Genomic DNA, 16465 nt, shown 5'->3' on the forward strand with positions numbered 1-16465 from the left:
GCCGAGGCCTTCCGGTGCGCCTTCTTTCATGACCGGCTATCGCAGACCGTAGAGGGAGTAAACCTTGTCAAAGGAAGTTCCGCGTCACGTACTAACAAGTTTTATCGTTGCAGCGCAAATAGAACTATGGTGTAAATGTACACTGCTGGCCATTAAAATTGCTGCACCACGAGGATGACGTACTACAGACGCGAAATTTAACCAACAGGAAGAAGATACTGTGATATGCAAATGATTAACTTTTCAGAGCATTCACACAAGGTTGGCGCCGGTGGCGACACCTACAACGTGCTGACATGAGGAACGTTTCCAACTGATTTCTCGTACACAAACAGCAGTTAACCGGCTTTGCCTGGTGAAACGTTGTTGTGATGCCTCGTGTAAGTGGGAGAAATGCGTACCATCACGTTTCGGACTTTGATAAAGGTCGGATTGTAGCCTATCGCGATTGCGGTTTATCGTATCGCGACATTGCTGCTCGCGTTGGTCGAGATCCAATGACTGTTAGCAGAATATGGAATTGGTGGATTCAGGAGAGCAATACAGAACGCCGTGCTGGATCCCAACGGCCTCGTATCACTAGCAGTCGAGATGACAGGCATCTTATCCGCATGGCTGGAACGGATCGTGCAGCCACGTCTCGATCCCTGAGTCAACAGATGGGGACCTCTGCAAGACAACAACCAACTGCACGAACAGTTCGACGACGTTTGCAGCAGCATGGACTATCAGCTCAGAGACCATGGCTGCGGTTACCCTTGACGCTGCATCACAGGCAGGAGCGCCTGCGATGATGTACTCATTGACGAACCTGGGTGCACGAATGGCAAAACGTCATTTTTTCGGATGAATCCAGGTTCTGTTTACAGCATCATGATGGTCGCGCCACTGTTTGGCGACATCGCGGTGAACGCACATTGGAAGCGTGTATTCGTCATCGCCATACTGGCGTATCACCCGGCGTGATGGTATGGAGTGCCATTGGTTACACGTCTCGGTCACCTCTTGTTCGCATTGACGGCACCTTGAACAGTGGACGTTACATTTCAGATGTGCTACGACCCGTGGCTCTACCCTTCATTCGATCCCTGCGAAACTCTACGTTTCAGCACGATAATGCACGACCGTATGTTGCAGGTCCTGTACGGGCCTTTCTGGATACAGAAAATGTTCGACTGCTGCCCTGGCCAGCACATTCTCCAGATCTCACACCAACTTCTGGTGAAGGGTGGCCGAGCAACTGGCTCGTCACAATACGGCAGTCACTACTCTTGATGAACTGTGGTATCGTGTTGAAGCTGCATGGGCAGCTGCACCTGTACACGCCATCCAAGCTCTGTTTGACTCAATGCCCAGGCGTATAAAGGCCGTTATTACGGCTAGAGGTGGTTGTTCTCGGTACCGATTTCTCAGGATCTATGCACCCAAATTGAGTGACAATGTAATCACATGTCAGTTCTAGTATAATATATTTGTCCAATGATACCCGTTTGTCATCTGCATTTCTTCTTGGTGTAGCAATTTTAATGGCCAGTAGTGTATCTTCCCTCCACAAGGGGTTCCAAGGCCTCCGCAACAAAAACAAGTCATAAAAACCCCCATAATCCTGTTTCCCTTCCGACTGATGAACTTGTTACATAGTTGTTGCAGCTATTCAAGTCTATTAAAAATCATGTGATGAATGGTAAAAGCACCTTTCAGCAGCACGTTTGACGTATTCAGTGTTCTTAAAATGACGACCTTTCAGGTCAGAACACTGATGTTAGATGGGACCAGATCATGATTTTTTGGGACCATGAACGCGGAGTCAGGTTCCGTTCTCAGGCATTAATGTAACCAAAATGTCCTTCCGTAGCATTTAAGTGTACCAAAACTTTTCTAGATGCCTCAATTCTTGCTGCTTCAGTTCACTATTCAAATATTTTGGGATCGACTTCGCTGAATGTATTCCTATGTTTAGAGTATTGTCAATAATAGGATCAAAACGCTTCCCTAAGGTTCCAGAATCCCAGAAATATTTTTTGAAAGTATTTCCAGATTCTCAAGAATAAGCTTACGGACAGCGTTCAAACTGTTCGGTTTAGGGAGATCTGGATGGCCGGACAGCCGTTTCACGTCCGCTCCTCCAGAATGCTACTGCATTGAACTAACCACTGCCTCATCAAGCTATTTGTAACACAAGTGTTATTATTACTATTGTTGTTGTCTTTGTTGTTATTAGTGGTATTATCTAGTATCTAGCAGTGACAACTGTAGAGATCGGATGAGAGGTTTTCATGTTGACCACCTCTTCTCACAGTGTACTGCGAGCTCATTTTATGGCGCCCAGTGGCGTTCCTTGAGTTTTATTCACACCTTCAGTAGGAAGTGGCTTGCTCCTGGAAGTATGCATTGGACCGAATAACATGTGCCTGAACTTCATTCGTGCAGCGGCTGGTTGTATCCCTTTAAGCGGGCGCCATTGGAAGTACAGAGTTTGGTGCTTCTGCAGTTTCCCTTCTAAGAGGCTGCTAGGTTATGAAGTTTCTCAGATGAGGTTGGCCATAGACAGCGAGTTATCAATATGCGGCTTTCATCTGCGACAGTGTCGCTTCGGCTTTCTTGGCGTATGGTGATTTATACCACACTGGGCTGCATAGTCGCCACTGAAAAGGAAAACTGCTAAAACTGTAGTTTTCACAACTGAGCCAAGCTTCTTGGTAATTATCGAATTATGTTATTTATACCATTTCAACTTGGTGCTGGAACAGTGTTTCTGGAAAGTTAGAAATCGATCTAATAAGGTTTCCAAGTAAGTTTGACTGGCACAGTGCACCGCCGTGAATTTATCACTTCCTCGAGAGCAAGAAAAGACCCATAATCCAAATCATCCGGTTGCTAGTTGCGAAATATTACCTACAGTATGGAGGCAGTGTCTTTGTTAGTCCTAGCATACAGATAATCTCTGCGGGAACACACAAAGATGGCGTGGATATAATAGGACTGAATTATGTGATTGCATGATCTGCTCGATAGACAAGCCACACTGATCGCGTTTGCAAGCGGAGACCAAGAAACTGACGGCAAGCGTCACTGATTAATTGTTTTTACTGGCCCTTACTGCATAACATATTGTTCGCGCCACTATAGTTCACGTCATTGCATTCATGTTACTGGTTAGCGGGGTAGTCTCCATCACCACGATTAGAGAAGTCTCTGCTGACAGGAACAGACGTATCTCCAGTTCAGTGCGTTCCTGGTAAGGTAAATGTTACTGAGAATTTCCAATGTTGCGCAGCATGACGTCACTGAAATTCCGTCGTATTACGACGGACCATCTTCTCGTCAGTCTTTAGCACTGTTGCCGGGACCGTTGGTTGGCGCCTGCGCACTGTGTATTTCGTTAGGAGAATTAGCGCCCTGTTGGGATCTTCCACCAGCATCATTGCCTAAGGATGACAAGCAGAGGCTTCGTCGAAATTTTGTGATATTTTAGTGACACCATCCGGTGCGACAGTGAAGAACCTTAGTAACAACAGATGAATGCGTTAGGATCTACGAACGTTTTCATATAAACAGCAGAAAGAGTTCTGGTAAAATACCTGTGGCCTACAGTAGCAGCGCAGTTTATCTCTCACGGGTTCTTCATTCTCAAAACGGGATATTAGCTCACAAAACAATATGCAGACAGTAAACAACAGAATCAAATGAGCTAGTCGCAAATGGATTACAAATTAAGAAATGTAAACATGGCTGAAAGCTGCGATATTGTTGTTGCTGTAAAGACAGAAAATTGTATTTTGAAAATCTGTTTCTATTACGAATTTTCTAAGTTTCTTGTTAATGTTTCGGTATGGTCAAAGACTTCACCAAGTGCGTTTTTCTTTTCCATATTCTTTTCATAGTTTCATATCTAAAAATAATTTCGCCAAGTTCCTACGTAGTCGTAGAATTCATCTACAACTGAACAATGAACATAGGGACGCTGTACGATGCCTCTGAAACAACGCCTAAACTTTGGAAAATAGTGTTATTTAAGTAATTGAGGTTCTCTTATTTAAAGTGACGACGGCTGCGTGGTCCTACTTAGTTACCTACGGATTACTTTTATCATATTCACTCTTGCGTGTCAGTTTAACTTTTAGCTTTGCCTGATTCTTATTTTTAAAAGTGTGTATGGCTTGAGTTTCACTATCGTTACTCCACGATTCAAAGTTTGCGATGTTTCTGCTCCTCCTCAATTTTAATCATGTGTTCAAGGAGCTTCAGAGCACCTGTTTCTACACACATATTTTCACCCTGTCTCCCACACTCTTCTTCCACTTCTTTTCGTATTCTTCTCACACATGGAGTGCGAAAAAGAGGTATCTTCCAGTCGTATCGTAATTCTTTACCTTTATCACTCTGATCCTAAACCTGACTTTCGACAGTAGCCTATTAACAATCTGGTGTCAGGCGGCACCTTTCACAAAATCTAAAGTTTATTGAATATGCAGTGATTAATAAATGAACTTACGATGAAATTTTTCAAAGTGATCGATTTTTATAGTATATTTTAGGCACTAGTTTCAATAAAAGTCTCTTGTGTCTATGGCTCTGTCATGGTGGATACTCTGCCATTATTCCGACAATGCCGCCGGAGGCTACTTGCAATAGCGACAGTAACGTTGGCACTCTTTGATACATGGGGAAGTCAAATACCTGAAAGACACCTATTGAAAGTTCTGACCCTGTTTGGTCTCCGACAGTTGTTACCTTCTGAGCAGTAGCGTTATAATCCGCTATTTACGTGTTTCACTGCCAAATTTGCATCCCAATGCCTTTTATTTATTATTGGCTATTGCGCTTAGAGCAATCTTTCCGATTCGCATTATTTCTCACTTGGAAGTCAGTCGCTGATTTAAGTTCGAGCTTCAGAGACAGAGCGAGGATTCTGTATTGCTTTCTTAGCAAGGTGCTAGAGAAGGAAGAAATGAAGAAAAGTGTAATTTCAGCTCTATTCGTCGTTGAGACTAGAAGGTAATGACAGGGCGAGAGTGGGACGTTCTAAGAGGGAAATGAAGCCAAGGATAAAAGTGAATCGATATGGCTGAACCCCGCCCCTCCCAGATACGAGCTCAATCACTGCGTCACTAAGGCCTAACAGGTGGCACTGGAATTCGTTTACAATATCTTCATACGCCTCTATTACTTGTCTGTGTCGTGTGAATGACTGTGATGAATACTAGAGCAGCTTGGCCAACTCTTTTTTTTTTATAGGATATGAAAATAGCGATAGCTAATATCGGATCATGGGTTGTTCTTCTCAAATAGTGTCAGTTCCCTTCACATTGGTGGACCACAGTCAACAATGTAGCATACCCTCGTTCCCTGAGTCACTGATAAGAGGTTTTGAGTGCGACTAATGATCTTGACACACTGATCGCACTGATCCGTGATCAACAGTGGCAAGTCAACTTATTTTCTCCCTTAGTCAGTCGTTCTTTGGAGACAGAAGTTTCTTTAGCATTTAGAGTTCTGTGGCCATCGGTAGAATGTATTACTAGCATCGGATGCATAGGACAGACAATTAAATGTTTAATCGATTCAGTTACTCACAGGATTTTTTAATTGGAAGGTTACATCAGTATGCGTGTGAAATCGGCTTCCTGACGAACACAGCAGGTGGAAATTTAACGGTAGCAGAACGCATTCGTTACTTCCGGGAACTGCGCTCTGTTGAACTGGCCGGAGTTTGGAACTGGCGGCAGAGCCGGTGGGAAATGGCCAGGAGTTTCAACGAGGTACCACCTAGTCACGGACAAAAACAGGTCACGTACTGCGGATTGACAAACGCTAGGTTCTCACTAATGTCGTATCAACGTAGTATAATAAAATATATTTTTAAAAATTCATTGCCGGCCGAAGTGGCCGTGCGGTTAAAGGCGCTGCAGTCTGGAACCGCAAGACCGCTACGGTCGCAGGTTCGAATCCTGCCTCGGGCATGGATGTTTGTGATGTCCTTAGGTTAGTTAGGTTTAACTAGTTCTAAGTTCTAGGGGACTAATGACCTCAGCAGTTGAGTCCCATAGTGCTCAGAGCCATTTGAACCATTTTTTTAAAAATTCATTCTTGATCTCAGTAGCGGTGTTGGTTGGTATGTGTACAGTCCACGATCAACACAATATGCATAGACTTCTGTTTCAGTCGCGTCACATTACGCTGTTGAATGTGTCTAGTGTAGCGAGCGTAGTGTGGCAGTGGTAAGACACTAAATTCCTATTTGATGGGGGGAGTCGGGGTGGAGGAGGAGGAGGGGAGTGGGTTCAAATCCCCATCGGGTCAACGTTATTTACGTTTTTTGTAGTTACCGAAAATCACATAAGACAAATTCCGGGATTGTTTATTTGAAAAGGATACAGCCGATTTCTTCCTCCAACCCGAGTTTCTGTTCCGTCTCCAACGATTTTCCCGTTGACGACACATCAAATCTCTCTCTTCTTTCCTTTCACTTATGTTGTATCTTTTCATAATTGTTCACACTGTTAAAACATTAATAAGGCTTACAACAATGACGTAGCCGAGGGAGGTGGTGAAGCGGTTTGCCCACTGAACACAGGACGACGGTTCAAACCCGAGTCCAGCCGCCCTGATTTAGGTATTCCGTGATTTCCCTAAATCGCTTCAGGCAAATGCTGCGAAAGGACACGGCCGATTTCCTTCCCCATCCTTCCATCCTTCCCTAATCCGATGGGACCGATGACAACACTGTTTCGTGTCTCCCCCTCCCCCAGAACAAACAAACAAACCAACCATCGATGAAGTGTAATGGACGCAACTGCACACTGTTATGCTTATCCATACGTTTCTCATTTCTCATTGTCCTATAATTTTACAGACATATTCTTGTAAACTTGTTTTCCTTTTTAAGAGAAATTGGTTTGCGGACTCCTTTATAACCGAAACCGATTACCATAAACAAACAAATCTTTATTTGGACTTAAGCTCAGTTGTAATAATTAATCACTCTTGTTTCTAAGATTACCGAAATAAACCTATTCGAAAGACGCAATAAAAAAAACTTTGAACAAAAACACCGAAGGAAAAGAAAGCAATTTTGGAAGACTTCTTCCAACTGCTAGTAGGTGCATTTCCGCAAAAGACTCAGCTGATTTTCGGAACTATCAATTTCTAAAAATACATGTCTAATTTATTTCTCCACACATTTCGACGGTGGATAAATAAATCAGTTACTCTCTACATGTACATACTCCACAAGCGACCGTGCGTTGTGTAGTGGAGTGTACCTTATGCCACTACTGGCCATTTCCTTTCCTGTTCCACTCGCAAACAGAGCGAGCAAAGAACGGCAGTCTATATGCCTCTGTACGAGCCTTAATTTCTATCATGTCTTAGCGGTGCTTACACGAAATGTACGTTGTCGGCCGTAGCATAGTTCTGCTGTCATAAGCAAATTTAGATTTTAATACTTTTCTCGATAGCGTTTCGCGAGAACTGCTGTCATCTGAAGCTTCAGTAGCTACTGTTCTCTTGCGTGAAACAATTCCCTAGTTGGCGGTGCCCTACTTCCACTGGTGATGATTTAATTAAGTCAGTGAAAACAACAGGCCGGCAACTGCGGACGTTTTGTGTCCCACGTCCTTGTCATACGTCTCACACCACATGATCTCATCTTTCTTCTTCAAACACAACAGCACTTACCGGTATCCCACATGGACGATAAGATCTGAGTATGTAACACGTTAACAAAAGTTCATTTTGAGATCTGCTACTTACTCGTAATGTATAGTAGAGGACGTAGGAAAGCAATGGAATTTTCTAATGTAGGCATAGATGAAAGTTAAAGAAAACTACAAATCCATGATGCAAATATATCTATGTACCGCCATGGCAAGTTGAGTCCTGAACTGAATTCTGAAGTTCTATCAATCTTCATATCGAATTAACAGGGCGACAATTGTTCAAGCAACGAACACAGACAAATTGAGACGTGGAAAGGTTGAAAATTCTTCGAAACTGAACTGCATTTCATTTATTCGATATATTTCAACTACAACACTGTGGTGAAAAGTAGTTCTTAGGTACTTCACAAAACGAACTTAAAGGGCTTGTTATTTTTTTTAAAAAAGTGTTTGCTTCTGCTACCTCGGTCATTAGATTTTTCATCACACACATTTTATTTTCTTCTTACGACAAGGAATAAGCCTGTAAACTTAAATATTTACTCTTATCTCGTGTTACATTTTAGTGATATTGTTTTACCAATACTTCCACAAATTGTATTTTGTAAAAGTAAACACACTGCAGATATTTCTCGTATTAACTGTAAATGAATAAGTCCTTAATTTTTTAAATTACTACCACAGAGGAAGCTATGGGCAGAGAGATTACTGCACTTTTGTTCTCGAACTCCCTCAAGGCTCCTCGAAACGATAATATACCTATCGCATTCATCCCTTAAAAGCAGCGGTGGGTTTCTGCTACAAAATTGAAAGAGTTTTCTGAAGTATTCGGCACTGGAGTGCACGTGTAGTCTCAATTTACTCTTAAAAGTTGTGGTTTCATTCCTCAATCTCTATCTAATTCATATATACATACGTTTTTAACATTTGGTCGGTACTCAGTAAAGTTCTCTGCACCCATGGATTTCAGCAAGGCTTATTATTTTGAAGTACGTATTATTGCAATGTTTCTTCTTTAGGTAGTTACGATTCGTCACTTTCGCTGCATGTTACACCTGTTCTTATCAGTTGTACTGTCTCATTTGTATGTATCGCACCAGTGTTGTTGCTTTGGAAAACTCAGAACTAGCTAGAAAATTACAGACAGGGACCTACGTATGTCGCTGTCGTCTGTAGAGGAAAAGTCGACGTTGATGTAAAATGGGAACTTATTCCACGCTTGCTCTGTACCTACACGACTTCTTGTGATTTCAAAATGAGAGCCTTCAAGCTGTTTGCCACGCCCTCTGACCATCTGTTCCTTCCACTTTCCCTATAATCTAGTTTCTCGTTGCAGCACGATCTTCTCACGAAATATCAGCCACCTACTTTCTCCTCCGAATGCGAAAATGTTTTGTTGACGCCGACCTACATAGGGAGAAATAATCATAATAATAAAACAAGAGAAATTAGAGCTCGCACGGAACTATATAAGCGTTTCTTTTTCTACGCGCTGTTGCAGAGTGGAATAAGAGAGAATTATTGTGAAGCTGGTTCGAAGAACCCTGTGTCAGGCACTTAAGTGCTGTTTTCACAGTAGCCACGTAGACGTATGTGTAGACGAATGATAAACATTCGTATTATGGGCCAACAAGACTATGACAGTATGCAGCTAAAAGCTTCCTCGTGAGCGAGCCAGGATGTAAACCATAATGTCGCTAGATGCAGGTAATAAAGAAAGAAAATGGCCAGTTGCCTTACGAGCATTTAATACAATTTTTACTAATGCAGTTAGCTATTTCCTTCTTTATTACCAGCATCTTGCGGCTTTATGGTTTGCATCCTGGCTCACTCACGATGAAGCTTTTAGCTGCATACTGTCATAGTCTTGTTGGCCCATAATACGAATGTATGTTACTGCATCACAGTAGTTAATGACGATGATTTTCAATGCATATTCAGCTCTTTTTTGCGGTTTTAACGATATGAACATGGCTGTAAAAAACAACCGAAACTAGTGGTGGTGGTGGTTGTTGGGATGTTTAGGGGGGGACTAAACAGCTAAGGTCATCAGTCCCCCGCCCGAAACTAGTCATTATACTTTAATTGTGTAATGAAAATCGAGGTCTAAGCATTAAAACATTTTTATTTAATAAAGAAATAAATATCCTCGGGCGAACGGCCGGACCCTCGACTTAGATATGCACAATATTTCAGCAACAGAAGAGTTGTTGAGGAAATGGAAAAGCCATCAATGAAGAATGAACAACTGTAGACACTCGAAAAAATACAATCTTACAGAGCCAGATGCAAAGGAAGAATAGAAAGATCTTTAAAAAGATGTCAGAGTACAGAAAAGCTATTCAGATGGAAAAGGCATTTACGCCTGTACGCCGAAAGAGAGAGGACGACTACGAAAGTTCAAATACCGCTCTCTTCCGTGTGCTCTTTTTGTCAGACGTCACTTTCTGGCGCAAAAATCATTAATTATCCTTACTGTGTAGAGGTTATACTTCATATTTAAGGAAACTGGCACTCCGTATTTCCACATCATTTCAGATTTAGAGTGCTGTTACTGTTGACTGTAATGGAGGCCTACCGGTCGTTTGTGACGTAACAGTTTCAAGAATTTATTTGTTTAACAAGGCGAGTATTATACACTGAAGAGCCAAAGAAACTGGTATAGACGACTAATAGCGTGTAGGGCACCGGCGAGCACACGGAAGTGCCGCAAAATAAGACGTGACATGGACTGTTGAAGTTGCGCTGGAGGAAACAGACACCATGAATCCTCCAGGGCTGTCCATAAATACGTAGGGGTACGAGAGAGTGGCGATTTCTTTTGGAAAGCACTTTGCAAGACATCCCAAATATGCTGAATAACGTTCATGCCTGGGGAGTTTGGTGCCCAACGGAAGTGTTTAAACTCAAAAGAGTGTTCCTGGAGCCACTCTGTAACAATACTGGACGTGTGGAGTGTCGCACTGTCCTGCTGGAATTGTCCAAGTCCGTCGGAACGCACAATTGACATGAACATGTGCAGGTGATCAGATAGGATGCTAACGTCCCTGTCACCTGTTAGAGTCGTATCTAGACGTATCAGGGGTCCCATATCAGTCCACCTACACACGCACCACACCGTTACAGAGCCTCCATGAGCTTAATTAGTCCCCTGCTGACAAGCAGGGTCCATAGATTCGTGAGGCTGTCTCCATAACCGTACACGTCCACCCACTCGATACAATTTGAAACGAGTCTCGTCCGACCAGGCAACATGTTTCCAGTCATCAACAGTCCAATATCATCAAGGGTACACGAGCTCCGAAAACCCATGCCGACGATGTTTTATTGAATGGTTCGCACGCTGACACTGTTGTTGGCCCAGCATTGAAATCTGCAGCAATTTGCGGAAGGGTTCCACTTCCGTCACATGGAACGATTGTCTTCAGTCGTCGTTGGTCCTGTTCTTGCAGGATCTTTTTCCGGCCGCAGCGATGTCGTAGATTTGATGTTTTACCGGATTCCTGATTTTCACGGTACACTCGTGAAATTTTCGTATGGGAAAATCCCCACTTCATCACTACCTCGGAGATGCTGTGGCCCGTGCGCCGACCATATCACCACGTTCAAACTCACTTAAATCTTGATAACCTGCCATTGTAGCAGCCAGCCACTTGTTGTCCTATATAGGCTTTGGCGACCGCAGCGCCGTATTGGACCTGTTTACATATCTCCGTATTTGAATACACATGTCTATACCAGTCTTTTTGGAGCTTCAGTGTATGCCAAGCAAGACATTCGCAGGCCTGTGCGCGCAAAAGGATGACATGCCATTTGAAAGCTGACCAGTATATTGGTTGGAAATATATTTCTGCAAAATCTAGATCATTTTTGTTTCTAATGTAAAGATTCGGCTGAGTCTATCACTTACAAGAGAGTCAGTTTCTTCTGAGAGTGGTTCTGTGTCACCATTAAAGTAAACTGAAGGTTCTTGTAATGAAAAACTCTGTACTCTTTTCTTCGTTAGAATATTTCATAGTTTTACTAATAGACTTCGCGTGATTATAATGGTGGTTCCTGACAATACGTCTTGGCCGTCTACTTTCCTCTTCAATTGTCAGTACGAAAAATTTGAAATTAACATACGAGGGGCGTTCAGAAAGTAAGCTCCGATCGGTCGCGAAATGGAAACGACTATCAAAATCCGATAAAGCTTTGCACAGATGTGTTGGGTAGTGTCTCTAGTATAACCCCAGTTAGCATCACGTCGCTCTTCTCATTTCTGAGCTCGCAGTGAGTGCGTAAAGATGTCTAGAAAATAGTGTCTGCCGCCAAGTAACAGGGCCTGGTGAGAAATTTCGCCTGAAGCTATGCAGCTAACATTACATAACTGTCGTGCTGTTTCGTCTTCACGACAATTCTCAGCCGCATTCTGCAGGGGCAATGAAGATGCTCCTGCATCGTTATCAGATGGAAATGTTAGATTACCCTCAATACAGTCCGTAATTGTCTCCCCCTGAGTTTCATCTCTGGTCACATGAACCGCTGTCTTTGAAGACAACATTTTGACACAGACAACGAGGTGTAGGCCAGCGTGGAGAATTGGCGGAAAGCACTGGCGGCTGCCTTCTATGATGAGGCTATTGAAAAGTTGGTACAACGCTATGACAAAAGTCTAAGTCAGAACGGCGACTACGTAGAGAAGTAGCTGAAAGGTGTAGCTAATTGTTACAAGTAAAACATTTCTGATGTTCACTGTGGTTTCAATTTGGCAATCAATCGGAGCTTACTTTCTGAACAGGCCTCGTATTACACAGACATAGTAATTTTTTGCTGATTTAATGTCTGCTCACCACACAAAATATTAGTGAATCCCTTGAGAGAGCACACTGATTACTTCGGAACGTTGTAGATGTGCCCCATTACCTATAACGCAAGCCATGGCAGTGACGTAGTGTGCATGGGCTTCAGTTGTATATGAGTCGACGTGGAGAGGTAACGAAGTGTATAAAGGATAGTTCTTTGGACGTGTCCATGACGACATCGCAAATGATCTTGCCCATTTTATAGGTGTGTCGACGTAGACTATCCATCTTGTCTACGAGAAATAATGTACCCCTCGCAGCCATGGAACACGGCGAAATGAAGTTCCTAACCGACAGCAACCACAGGCAATGTTAGGCAATGTTAATAACGATCGATCTCAAACCCGACAAGAATCACTGCTGCCAAGGACTGTCTATCTAAATAAGTTTCCTACCGAATATCACAACGGGAACAGCAGGCTGTCGATGTGTGGAGTTAGGTACCTCGCAAAAGGTATTTTTCTCACAGTGGCAAAGAAAGCTGCACATCTTCAGAGGGGCAAACATCACAGAAACTGGACAGTATCTGATTGAAGGCGTGCTCCTGTGTCCGACAAGGCGCGATTTTGCCTCTTTTCAAGTGAGGCGTCGAGTGCGGAAATGGCCCGATGAGCTACTCACCCCAAAAATGTGTGGAGAATACAGTTCAGGCCAGAGGTGATTCTGTGATGCTTTGGGGCTGGGTTTCATACTACGACTTCGGCCCACTCAACTAGATCAGCACGAAATAGAATATCTACGCTCTGCGGCAAAAGAAAGAAGGAAGCACCACAAAGCAATTACCCGAATGGGGTTGGAATCGGTAGATGTGATGTAGCTATAAAAACAAACAAAATGATTGCAGTTTCATAAAAATTGGCTTACTTAGAATGAGATTTCCACTCTGCAGCGGAGTGTGCGCTGAAATGAAACTTCCTGGCAGAGACTCGATCTCGGGACCTTTGCCTTTCGCGGGCAAGTGCTCTACCAACTGAGCTACCGAAGCACGACTCACGCCCGCTACTCACAGCTTTACTTCTGCCAGTACCTCGTCTCCTACCTTCCAAACTGGTTCGCAGGAGAGCTTCCGTAAAGTTTGGAAGGTAGAAGACGAGGTACTGGCGAAAGTAAAGCTGTGAGTACCGGGCGTGAGTCGTGCTTCGGTAGCTCAGTTGGTAGAGCACTTGCCCGCGGAAGGCAAAGGTCCCGAGTTCGAGTCTCGGTCGGGCACACAGTTTTAATCTGCCAGGAAGTTTCAATTGGCTTATTTGTTCACGAGAAAACGTTTCACAAATAGAGCAAGCAAATAACGCGTTGGTCCACCTCTGGCCCTTATAGCACTTACTGACAGGATATCCTGAGGGATGTCGCGTCTAATTGTATCCAACTGGCGCGTTAGGTTGTCAAAATCCCGAGCTGGTGGGAGGGACCCGTCCATAATGCTCCAAATATATCGTCGACATTCCGCTGTGGTGTAACGCTGTCACGTATGACAAAGACGTCGTGCTATGAGAAAAAAAAAAAATGCCACCCCAGACTATCACTCCTGGTCATAGGGCCGGATGGCGGGCAGCATTCAGTTACATATTCCACCACGATCCGGGTCGTCCCCTGAAACGCCCCCGTAATGTCTTCACTGACGAGTCCCACTTTGAAATGAGCCCCAATGGCCAGCGAAGACGTGTATGGAGACGACCGAGGCAGCAGTGAGATACCAACCTGTTGCCTACCATACAGCCCAACTATCACGAGTGATGGTCCGGGGTGCCATTTCTTTTCATAGCAGGACCTCTTTGGTTGTCATCCGTGGCACGCTTACTGCACAGCGGTACATCGACAATATTCTACGCCTCATTTTGTTGCCCTTCATGGCAATCCATCCTTGACTTACGTTTCAGCAAGTTAAACCTACCCGGACAAGGCGAGAGTTATACCGCTTGTCTTGCCAAACTATACCTTGGTCAGTAAAGTCTCCAGATCTCTCCCCAGTTGAGAATGTTTGGAGCGTTATGCGCAGTACCCTCGAAGCAGCTCGAGATTTTAACGCGCCAATTGGACAGAACTTGGCACAATATCCCTCACGAGGACATCCAATAACTCTGTCAATCAATGACAAGTTCCTCCTTGCATAAGGGCCAGAGGTGGACCAACCGTTACTGACTTGCTGAGTTTGTGAAGCTTTTTCTCTTGAAAAAAGTCATCCAATTTTCTTGAAACTGAAATCATTTGTTTCCTGTACATCTTCATCACATCTACCGATTCCAGTCTCATTCGAATAATTCCTTCGTGGTGCTTTCTTTGTTTGTTTTAGAGTGTATTTCAACATTGCCTATCCCTGTTCTACAAAATGATGATGAGTATGCTGTGGACATACCCTTTTCACAAGATGCTAACAGTCTTGTTGAGAAGGCTACAAGCATACGTTTTTGGTTAACCCGAAAAATGAGGCATCCTGTCGCTCCATAACTGGCACACTAAATCACCCGATTCTGATCCCACTTAAAATGTCTTGGCAATATTTTATAACAGCGTATGAAACATAGCGTCAGCATCTCCGGTGGTAGCTCTAGGGGATGTAATAATCAACGAGATGCCTCAGTTTGGATATGACTTACGTTGAACAAACTTGTGGCCTTCCTTCGCTGAATTGAAGTCGTCATCGAGGCTAGAGGCAGTGCTGCGCGATATTAACGTTATGTCTCTAGAGGTGACTAAATTTTTGTTGGGGTGCTTATTCCAGCAAGTACTATCACTGAATATATACAAATGTTCGATGATCATGAACCAGTTGGTTGTTTGGTCGGTTTAAAAGGGGGGTTTAAAGAAAATGTTTGCATTGAGATGTTTCAGAATTCTCCACACTCGTTCTACGGAAAGATCGGGAACAAGGTTCTAGTCATATACGAGTAATGTTTACATGCTTACACCCTCGTAGCTTCCTTTTCCTGAGGAGAAAATATTTTTTGAAGAATTACTCAAATGGACGTTCAAAGGAAACAATAACGCTCAAGTATGGAGTTTGACTTTACATAAAAGTGATGGAAACAGCAAACATGTCCAGTTGTTCAAAAGCTGACGTTATGTTATTTTATGTTAACCGGGGACCTAGAAACGACGGAGAGGCTCCGTCCCCGCCGCAGCCGCAGTGGTCCGCAACCCCACGACGACTACCGCAGTGCGCTTCATCCCTCCGCCGCCACACACTGAACCCAGGGTTATTGTGCGGTTCGGCCCCCAGTGGACCCCCCAGGGAACGTCTCACACCACACGAGCGTAAACCCCATGTTTGCGTGGTAGAGTGATGGTGGTGTACGCGTACGTGGAGAACTTGTTTGCGCAGCTATCGCCGACATAGGGTAGCTGAGGCGGAATAAGGGGAACCAGCCCGCATTCGCAGATGCAGATGGAAAACCACCTAAAAACCATCCACAGACTGGCCGGCTCACCGGACCTCGATACAAATCCGCCGGGCGGATTCGTGCCGGGCACCTGCGCTCCTTCCCGCCTGGAAAGCAGTGCGTTTCTTTTCTCTCTCTCTCTCTTTTTTTTTTTATTTGATCGTTGTGTTTGGTCGTTGCGGACGTCGCAAGACATCCTGTTCAAGTTCGGTGGTTGATCCTTCCACTCAGTTTTTTATTACGGAGGCCAACCGGCTTTCTGACCGAACACGCTGAGCTACCGTGCCGGCGTGCGTTAGGCCGCACGGCCAACCGTGGGGGCAAAGCTGACGTGCTAATACGAGTATTATACTTATGAACATGAGACTTAATAAATTATGAATAGCCTGGCACGTCGTTGTTCACGACCTCGTTGAACGCTGTTGCAGGAAGGGTTTGCACGCTGTAAGGTGTGTGACGTGAGGTGTTTAAGCACAGAGCGGAGATACAGATGAAGCCATTGGCAATATGGCCGGCCTGCCTGGCAGCCGCTAGGACTGGCGCAGCCGCTAAGCGGAAATGCAGACGAGCTGAGCTCACCTCT

General features: G+C 44.1%; 1 protein-coding gene and 1 non-coding gene across 2 annotated transcripts in view; one reads left to right on the forward strand and one right to left on the reverse strand.

Annotated features, from left to right (window-relative positions):
* LOC124607477 overlaps nucleotides 1-16465 on the reverse strand; it is a 290949-nt gene that overhangs the window by 203521 nt on the left and 70963 nt on the right. The gene's annotated exons all lie outside the window — the stretch shown is intronic.
* Nucleotides 13641-13715, forward strand: Trnap-cgg. Its single transcript has one exon. It is a non-coding gene; the product is annotated as a tRNA-Pro (tRNA).

Source organism: Schistocerca americana, chromosome 3, assembly GCF_021461395.2.
Source record: "Schistocerca americana isolate TAMUIC-IGC-003095 chromosome 3, iqSchAmer2.1, whole genome shotgun sequence".
Classification (NCBI taxonomy): domain Eukaryota; kingdom Metazoa; phylum Arthropoda; class Insecta; order Orthoptera; family Acrididae; genus Schistocerca; species Schistocerca americana.